Here is a 10,000-nt window from a genome sequence, read left to right on the forward strand (position 1 = left end):
ACAGGAGTTTCACTCCTGCTTATCCCAGGAATGACCAGGACACTTTGACCTTACAGAGTGGAGATGGAAGCATACTGTTATTCAGCAGGACACTTTGACCTGACAGAGTGGAGATGGAACCAGACACTTTGACCTGACAGAGTGGAGATGGAACCAGACACTTTGACCTTACAGAGTGGAGATGGAACCAGACACTTTGACCTGACAGAGTGGAGATGGAACCAGACACTTTGACCTGACAGAGTGGAGATGGAACCAGACACTTTGACCTGACAGAGTGGAGATGGAACCAGACACTTTGACCTGACAGAGTGGAGATGGAACCAGACACTTTGACCTGACAGAGTGGAGATGGAACCATGACAGACAGACAGACTCACTTATTCACTCACTCACTCACACTTAACCCATCGGTCCAATGCCAAAATCTGAATTTTTCCTTACTTTTTTCTTTCTGCTGTTACCGTCCTCTTATCATCCTCACACACTGGTCCCGCACCAACAGACCCACTGAAGGTGCCGTTTCCATCACGATTCACATGGCCGTAACACATCTGGACAAGAGGAACACCTATGTGGGAATGCTGTTCATTGACTACAGTTCAGCTTTCAACACTATTGTTCCCTTCAAGCTCGACACCAAGCTCAGAGCCCTTGGTCTGGACACCACCCTCTGAAACTGGATCCTGGACTTCCTGACGGGCCGACCACAGGCTGTGAGGATTGGAAACAACACCTCCTCCACACTGACTCTTAACACAGGGGCCCCCCAGGGGTGTGTCCTCAGCCCTCTGCTGTACTCCCTGTTCACCCACAAACTGACTCTTAATGCAGGGGCCCCCCAGGGGTGTGTCCTCAGCCCTCTGCTGTACTCCCTGTTCACCCACAAACTGACTCTTAACGCAGGGGCCCCCCAGGGGTGTGTCCTCAGTCCTCTGCTGTACTCCCTGTTCACCCATGGGTTCTGTCCACGACCGCAAGGCCCTCCAGCGGGTGGTGAAGACGTCCCAGTACATCCCTGGGACCTTGTTCCCACGCATCCAGGACATCTACTGGAAACGGTGCCAGAAGAAGGCCTGCAGCATCGTCCAAGACCACACACACCCCAGCCACGAGTTGTTCACTCACTTACCGTTGGGCATACAGTCATGAGGTCTGATACCAACAGGCTCAGAGACAGTTTCTATTTACAAACCATCAGACTGTATCAGAGCATGAGGTCTGATACTAACAGGTTCAGGGACAGTTTCTATCTACAAGCCATCAGACTGTATCAGAGCATGAGGTCTGATACCAACAGGTTCAGAGACAGTTTCTATCTACAAGCCATCAGACTGTATCAGAGCATGAGGTCTGATACCAACAGGCTCAGAGACAGTTTCTATCTACAAGCCATCAGACTGCTGAACACTTGAACTGGACTGACTACCTGCTCTGATTCTCTGCAATTTAGCACGCATGCATTCAATCACACACACACACACACACACACACACACACACACACACACACACACACACACACACACACACACACAGACACAGACACAGACACAGACAGACAGACAGACAGACAGACAGACAGACAGACAGACAGACACACGCACACACAGACACACATGTTACACACACATCACAACTGCTGCTACCAGTCTCTTATTATAATTGCTAAATACTGCACAATTTATACACTCGCCCCCAATCCCCCCCTTCCCCAAAACACATGTAAATATTATATTATAAATGCTGCCTTCCTGTATTATACTGATGCTACAATGTTTATTCTATTCTACTGAGCCCTTTACTTTATGTTCCTATTGTTATACTTTATGATTGTTGTTGCATTGGGGAGAAATAACCAGCAGTAAGCATTTGGTTATACGATGTGCACCCTGTGTATTCTGTACGTCTGACTGATAATACAACTAGATACAGTGATACAGTGTTTCTTTCTCAGGTCAACCTGTACAAGAAACATTTCAATACAAAGTTGGCTTCATGGCTCCATTTGACATATGTTCTGGTTCCATTTGACATATGTTCTGGTTCCATTTGACATATGTTCTGGCTCCATTTGACATATGTTCTGGTTCCATTTGACATATGTTCTGGTTCCATTTGACATATGTTCTGGCTCCATTTGACATATGTTCTGGCTCCATTTGACATATGTTCTGGTTCCATTTGACATATGTTCTGGCTCCATTTGACATATGTTCTGGTTCCATTTGACATATGTTCTGGTTCCATTTGACATATGTTCTGGCTCCATTTGACATATGTTCTGGCTCCATTTGACATATGTTCCGGTTCCATTTGACATATGTTCTGGCTCCATTTGACATATGTTCCGGTTCCATTTGACATATGTTCTGCCTCCATTTGACATATGTTCTGGCTCCATTTGACATATGTTCTGGTTCCATTTGACATATGTTCTGGCTCCATTTGACATATGTTCCGGTTCCATTTGACATATGTTCCGGTTCCATTTGACATATGTTCCGGCTCCATTTGACATATGTTCCGGTTCCATTTGACATATGTTCCAGCTCCATTTGACATATGTTCCGGTTCCATTTGACATATGTTCCGGTTCCATTTGACATATGTTCTGGCTCCATTTAACATATGTTCTGGCTCCATTTGACATATGTTCCGGTTCCATTTGACATATGTTCCGGTTCCATTTGACATATGTTCTGGTTCCATTTGACATATGTTCTGGCTCCATTTGACATATGTTCTGGTTCCATTTGACATATGTTCCAGCTCCATTTGACATATGTTCCGGTTCCATTTGACATATGTTCTGGCTCCATTTAACATATGTTCTGGCTCCATTTGACATATGTTCCGGTTCCATTTGACATATGTTCTGGCTCCATTTGACATATGTTCTGGTTCCATTTGACATATGTTCTGGCTCCATTTGACATATGCTCTGGCTCCATTTGACATATGTTCTGGTTCCATTTGACATATGTTCTGGCTCCATTTGACATATGTTCTGGTTCCATTTGACATATGTTCTGGCTCCATTTGACATATGTTCTGGTTCCATTTGACATATGTTCTGGCTCCATTTGACATATGTTCTGGCTCCATTTGACATATGTTCTGGTTCCATTTGACATATGTTCTGGCTCCATTTGACATATGTTCTGGCTCCATTTGACATATGGTCTGGTTCCATTTGACATATGGTCTGGCTCCATTTGACATATGTTCTGGCTCCATTTGACATATGTTCTGGCTCCATTTGACATATGTTCTGGCTCCATTTGACATATGGTCTGGTTCCATTTGACATATGTTCTGGCTCCATTTGACATATGTTCTGGCTCCATTTGACATATGTTCTGGCTCCATTTGACATATGTTCTGGCTCCATTTGACATATGTTCTGGTATTGTGTAAATATCACAACTCTTTGGGAATGTGTTATCTGTAATATCTAAATGTGACTTAATCCAAAATGCCATGATCTCCCTGTTTATGTCTGCTGGGAAACATGAGTATAGGCCCTCCAACATTAGTCCACTGGTTTAATAAACTGTCCAGGTACATTCCCTTAGTAATGTTAAATAAGGATTCAGGAATGTGGTGTGTAGTCAGATATTACTGAAGCATGCAGGGTTGGGGTGAATTCCACAAATTAAATTCTAATTCAGCTCTCTCTCCCTGTAAATTCAATTGAAATCAATTCAAATTCCAGGTCAGTCTTTGAATTCAGAGATAATTCCAATGTTAATAAGTAATTCCCAAGAATTTCATACAGCCTGGAATATTGGACTACAGGTTGAAATGATTACAGCACGTTCTCCAGCTCAACTACTGTTCGTTCATTCATTACATTACATAGGAAATGTAAAAATATTCAATTAAATTCCAAAGATTAAATGATTTTACAATTCCAATTCCTTTTATTTTAGGTTGTTATTACATTATTGGTTGAAGTTATTATACTGTTCATGATTCTAGATAGGCCTGTCTGACACATCACTCATCAGTAGGGTTTTTTACCTACTTCATAAAGCAATAATTATTAGCAGGTATTACATTATTGGCAGTTATTACAATATAATTTGCTACATGGTTACAGCAGGGGACAGAGAGGTTAACCCCCCTACGTAGCAGGGGACAGAGAGGTTAACCCCCCTACGTAGCAGGGGACAGAGAGGTTAACCCACCCTACGTAGCAGGGGACAGAGAGGTTAACCCCCCTACGTAGCAGGGGACAGAGAGGTTAAACCCCTACGTAGCAGGGGACAGACAGGTTAACCCTCCTACGTAGCAGGGGACAGAGAGGTTAAACCCCCCTACGTAGCAGGGGACAGAGAGGTTAAACCCCCTCTACGTAGCAGGGGACAGAGAGGTTAAACCCCCCTACGTAGCAGGGAACACAGTGGTTAAACCCCCTACGTAGCAGGGGACAGAGAGGTTACCCCCCCCCCCCTACCTAGCAGGGGACAGACAGGTTAAACCCCCCTACGTAGCAGGGGACAGAGAGGTTAACCCCCCCCTACGTAGCAGGGGACAGAGAGGTTACCCCCCCCCCCCCCCCCCTACCTAGCAGGGGACAGACAGGTTAAACCCCCCTACGTAGCAGGGGACAGAGAGGTTAAACCCCCCCTACGTAGCAGGGGACAGAGAGGTTAAACCCCCCTACGTAGCAGGGAACACAGTGGTTAAACCCCCTACGTAGCAGGGGACAGAGAGGTTACCCCCCCCCCCCCCCTACCTAGCAGGGGACAGACAGGTTAAACCCCCCTACGTAGCAGGGGACAGAGAGGTTAACCCCCTACGTAGCAGGGGACAGAGAGGTTAACCCCCCTACGTAGCAGGGGACAGAGAGGTTAAACCCCCTACGTAGCAGGGGACAGAGATGTTAAACCCCCTACGTAGCAGGGGACAGAGAGGTTAACCCCCTACGTAGCAGGGGACAGAGAGTTTAACCCCCTACGTAGCAGGGGACAGAGAGGTTAAACCCCCAACGTAGCAGGGGACAGAGAGGTTAACCCCCTACGTAGCAGGGGACAGAGAGTTTAACCCCCTACGTAGCAGGGGACAGAGAGGTTAAACCCCCCCTACATAGCAGGGGACAGAGAGGTTAACCCCCTACGTAGCAGGGGACAGAGAGGTTAACCCCCTACGTAGCAGGGGACAGAGAGTTTAACCCCCTACGTAGCAGGGGACAGAGAGGTTAAACCCCCAACGTAGCAGGGGACAGAGAGGTTAACCCCCTACGTAGCAGGGGACAGAGAGTTTAACCCCCTACGTAGCAGGGGACAGAGAGGTTAAACCCCCCCTACATAGCAGGGGACAGAGAGGTTAACCCCCTACGTAGCAGGGGACAGAGAGGTTAACCCCCTACGTAGCAGGGGACAGAGAGTTTAACCCCCTACGTAGCAGTGGCCAGAGAGGTTAAACCCCCCCTACATAGCAGGGGACAGAGAGGTTAACCCCCTACGTAGCAGGGGACAGAGAGGTTAAACCCCCTACGTAGCAGGGGACAGAGATGTTAAACCCCCTACGTAGCAGGGGACAGAGAGGTTAACCCCCTACGTAGCAGGGGACAGAGAGTTTAACCCCCTACGTAGCAGGGGACAGAGAGGTTAAACCCCCTACGTAGCAGGGGACAGAGAGGTTAACCCCCTACGTAGCAGGGGACAGAGAGGTTAAACCCCCAACGTAGCAGGGGACAGAGAGGTTAACCCCCTACGTAGCAGGGGACAGAGAGTTTAACCCCCTACGTAGCAGGGGACAGAGAGGTTAAACCCCCCCCTACATAGCAGGGGACAGAGAGGTTAACCCCCTACGTAGCAGGGGACAGAGAGGTTAACCCCCTACGTAGCAGGGGACAGAGAGTTTAACCCCCTACATAGCAGTGGCCAGAGAGGTTAAACCCCCCCTACATAGCAGGGGACAGAGAGGTTAACCCCCTACGTAGCAGGGGACAGAGAGGTTAAACCCCCAACGTAGCAGGAGACAGAGAGGTTAAACCCCCCCTACGTAGCAGGGGACAGAGAGGTTAACCCCCTACGTAGCAGGGGACAGAGAGTTTAACCCCCTACGTAGCAGGGGACAGAGAGGTTAAACCCCCCCTACGTAGCAGGGGACAGAGAGGTTAACACCCCTACGTAGCAGGGGACAGAGAGGTTAAACCCCCTACGTAGCAGGGGACAGAGGGGTTAAACCCCCCTACGTAGCAGGGGACAGAGAGGTTAAACCCCCTACGTAGCAGGGGACAGAGAGGTTAAACCCCCCTACGTAGCAGGGGACAGAGAGGTTAACCCCCTACGTAGCAGGGGACAGAGAGGTTAAACCCCCCTACGTAGCAGGGGACAGAGAGGTTAACCCCCTACGTAGCAGGGGACAGAGAGATTAACCCCCTACGTAGCAGGGGACAGAGAGGTTAACCCCCTACGTAGCAGGGGACAGAGAGGCTAACCCCCCTACGTAGCATGGGACAGAGAGGTTAACCCCCCTACGTAGCAGGGGACAGAGAGGTTAATCCCCCCTACGTAGCAGGGGACAGAGAGGTTAAACCCCCTACGTAGCAGGGGACAGAGGGGTTAAACCCCCCTACGTAGCAGGGGACAGAGAGGTTAACCCCCTACGTAGCAGGGGACAGAGAGGTTAAACCCCCTACGTAGCAGGGGACAGAGAGGTTAACCCCCCTACGTAGCAGGGGACAGAGAGGTTAAACCCCCCCTACGTAGCAGGGGACAGAGAGGTTAAACCCCCTACGTAGCAGGGGACAGAGAGGTTAAACCCCCTACGTAGCAGGGGACAGAGAGGTTAACCCCCTACGTAGCAGGGGACAGAGAGGTTAAACCCCTACGTAGCAGGGGACAGAGAGGTTAACCCCCCTACGTAGCAGGGGACAGAGAGGTTAACCCCCCTACGTAGCTGGGAACAGAGACGTTAACCCCCTACGTAGCAGGGGACAGAGAGGTTAACCCCCCTACGTAGCAGGGAACAGAGACTTTAAACCCCCTACGTAGCAGGGGACAGAGAGGTTAAACCCCCTACGTAGCAGGGGACAGAGAGGTTACACCCCCTACGTAGCAGGGGACAGAGAGGTTAACCCCCCCTACGTAGCAGGGGACAGCGAGGTTAACCCCCCTACGTAGCAGGGGACAGAGAGTTTAAACCCCCCCTACGTAGCAGGGGACAGAGAGGTTAACCCCCCCTACGTAGCAGGGGACAGAGAGGTTAAACCCCCTACGTAGTAGGGGACAGAGGTTAAACCCCCTACGTAGCAGGGGACAGAGGGGTTAAACCCCCTACCTGGCAGGGTACAGAGAGGTTAAACCCCCTACGTAGCAGGGGACAGAGAGGTTAAACCCCCTACGTAGCAGGGGACAGAGAGGTTAACCCCCCTACGTAGCAGGGGACAGAGAGGTTAAAACCCCTACGTAGCGGGGGACAGAGATGTTAAACCCCCTACGTAGCAGGGGACAGAGAGGTTAAACCCCCTACGTAGCAGGGGACAGAGAGGTTAAACCCCCTACGTAGCAGGGGACAGAGAGGTTAACCCCCCTACGTAGCAGGGGACAGAGAGATAAAACCCCTACGTAGAGGGGGACAGAGATGTTAAACCCCCTACGTAGCAGGGGACAGAGAGGTTAAACCCCCTACGTAGCAGGGGACAGAGAGGTTAACCCCCCCCCCCCCTACGTAGCAGGGTACAGAGAGGTTAACCCCCCTACGTAGCATGGGACAGAGAGGTTAACCCCCCTACGTAGCAGGGGACAGAGAGGTTAATCCCCCCTACGTAGCAGGGGACAGAGAGGTTAAACCCCCTACGTAGCAGGGGACAGAGGGGTTAAACCCCCCTACGTAGCAGGGGACAGAGAGGTTAACCCCCTACGTAGCAGGGGACAGAGAGGTTAACCCCCCTATTTAGCAGGGGACAGAGAGGTTAAACCCCCTACGTAGCAGGGGACAGAGAGGTTAAACCCCCTACGTAGCAGGGGACAGAGAGGTTAACCCCCCTACGTAGCAGGGGAAAGAGAGGTTAAACCCCCTACGTAGCAGGGGACAGAGAGGTTAAACCCCCTACGTAGCAGGGGACAGAGAGGTTAAACCCCCTACGTAGCAGGGGACAGAGAGGTTAACCCCCCCTACGTAGCAGGGGACAGAGAGGTTAAACCCCCCTACGTAGCAGGGGACAGAGAGGTTAACCCTCCCTACGTAGCAGGTGACAGAGAGGTTAACCCCCCTACATAGCAGGGGACAGAGTGGTTAACCCCCCCTACGTCGCAGGGGACAGAGAGGTTAACCACCCCTACGTAGCAGGGGACAGAGAGGTTAAACCCCCTACGTAGCAGGGGACAGAGAGGTTAACCCCCCCTACGTAGCAGGGGACAGAGAGGTTAACCCCCCTATGTAGCAGGGGACAGAGAGGTTAAACCCCCCCTACGTAGCAGGGGACAGAGAGGTTAACCCCCCCTACGTAGCAGGGGACAGAGAGGTTAAACCCCCTACGTAGTAGGGGACAGAGAGGTTAAACCCCCTACGTAGCAGGGGACAGAGAGGCTAAACCCCCTACGTAGCAGGGGACAGAGAGGTTAAACCCCCCTACGTAGCAGGGAACAGAGACGTTAAACCCCCCCTACGTAGCAGGGGACAGAGAGGTTAACCGCCCCTACTTAGCAGGGGACAGAGAGGTTAAACCCCCTACGTAGCAGGGGACAGAGAGGTTAAACCCCCCCTTCGTAGCAGGGGACAGAGAGGTTAACCCCCCTACGTAGCAGGGGACAGAGGTTTAACCCCCTACGTAGCAGGGGACAGAGAGGTTAACCACCCCTACGTAGCAGGGGACAGAGAGGTTAAACCCCCTACGTAGCAGGGGACTTAGAGGTTAACCCCCCCTACGTAGCAGGGGACAGAGCGGTTAACCCACTACGTAGCAGGGGACAGAGAGGTTAACCCCCCTACGTAGCAGGGAACAGAGTGGTTAACCCCCCCTACGTAGCAGGGGACAGAGAGGTTAAACCCCCCTACGTAGCAGGGGACAGAGGTTAAACCCCCCTACGTAGCAGGGGACAGAGAGGTTAACCCTCCCTACGTAGCAGGGGACAGAGAGGTTAACCCCCCTACGTAGCAGGGGACAGAGAGGTTAACCCTCCCTACGTAGCAGGGGACAGACAGGTTAAACCCCCTACGTAGCAGGGGATAGACAGGTTAAACCCCCCCTACGTAGCAGGCAGACACACTGTACTTTTATGATTTTTTTGTTTTGAAAGAGAGAGCGGGTTTGGGGTTTTTAGTCACCGTTTTTAGTCACCAACTTAATGAGTGGTTAGAGTTGGATCAGTCTGCTGTGGGGAGAAATGAGCTCATACCAAACCCTGTAGAATAACCCAGCTGTTTTTCCCTTGGTGAAGAAGACAGAGCTCTCACACACACAGAGAGAGAGAGAGGAGGCAGCCAGCCTCAAAGTAGCCTGCAACACATTACAGCACACAGTATGTCAATGATACTGGAATAATCACAGCTGTCTGTCTGTCTGTCTGTCTGTCTGTCTGTCTGTCTGTCTGTCTGTCTGTCTGTCTGTCTGTCTGTCTGTCTTCTTGTGAACCCCTACCCAGACACACTACACACAACACACTACAGGCCACCCACTACACACTACACACTACAGGGTTAGATCTGTGTTCCTAAACTTCGTTAACAGGGTTAGATCTGCGGTGATGAGCTATGCAGCATTGCTGGTGCGCAGGGCAGCGCTATGCCACCGTTGGGGCACCAATGGACCGTCCCTGTTTATCTAGGGCACCGAGCTGCCGTCCCTGTTTGTTTAGGGCCCCGAGGGGCCGTCCCTGTTTGTCTAGGGCCCCGAGGGGCCGTCTGTGTTTGTCTAGGGCCCCGAGGGGCCGTCCCTGTTTGTCTATGGCCCCGAGGAGCCAGGGGCAGCATGCCTTCAAAAAGCTCCCTGTAATCTGAATCAGATCTGCCAGTATTGCTGCTCCTCTCTCAGGCCCCCTCCC

The 10,000-nt window shown here is 51.0% G+C and overlaps 1 protein-coding gene across 7 annotated transcripts in view; it reads left to right on the forward strand.

Moving 5' to 3' along the window:
- The window catches only part of fgfr3 (fibroblast growth factor receptor 3), a 301,397-nt gene that overhangs the window by 143,628 nt on the left and 147,769 nt on the right, over positions 1–10,000 (forward strand). The window lies entirely within an intron of this gene.

Source organism: Salmo salar, chromosome 09 (genome assembly GCF_965601325.2).
Source record: "Salmo salar chromosome 09, fSalSal1, whole genome shotgun sequence".
NCBI lineage: Eukaryota > Metazoa > Chordata > Actinopteri > Salmoniformes > Salmonidae > Salmo > Salmo salar.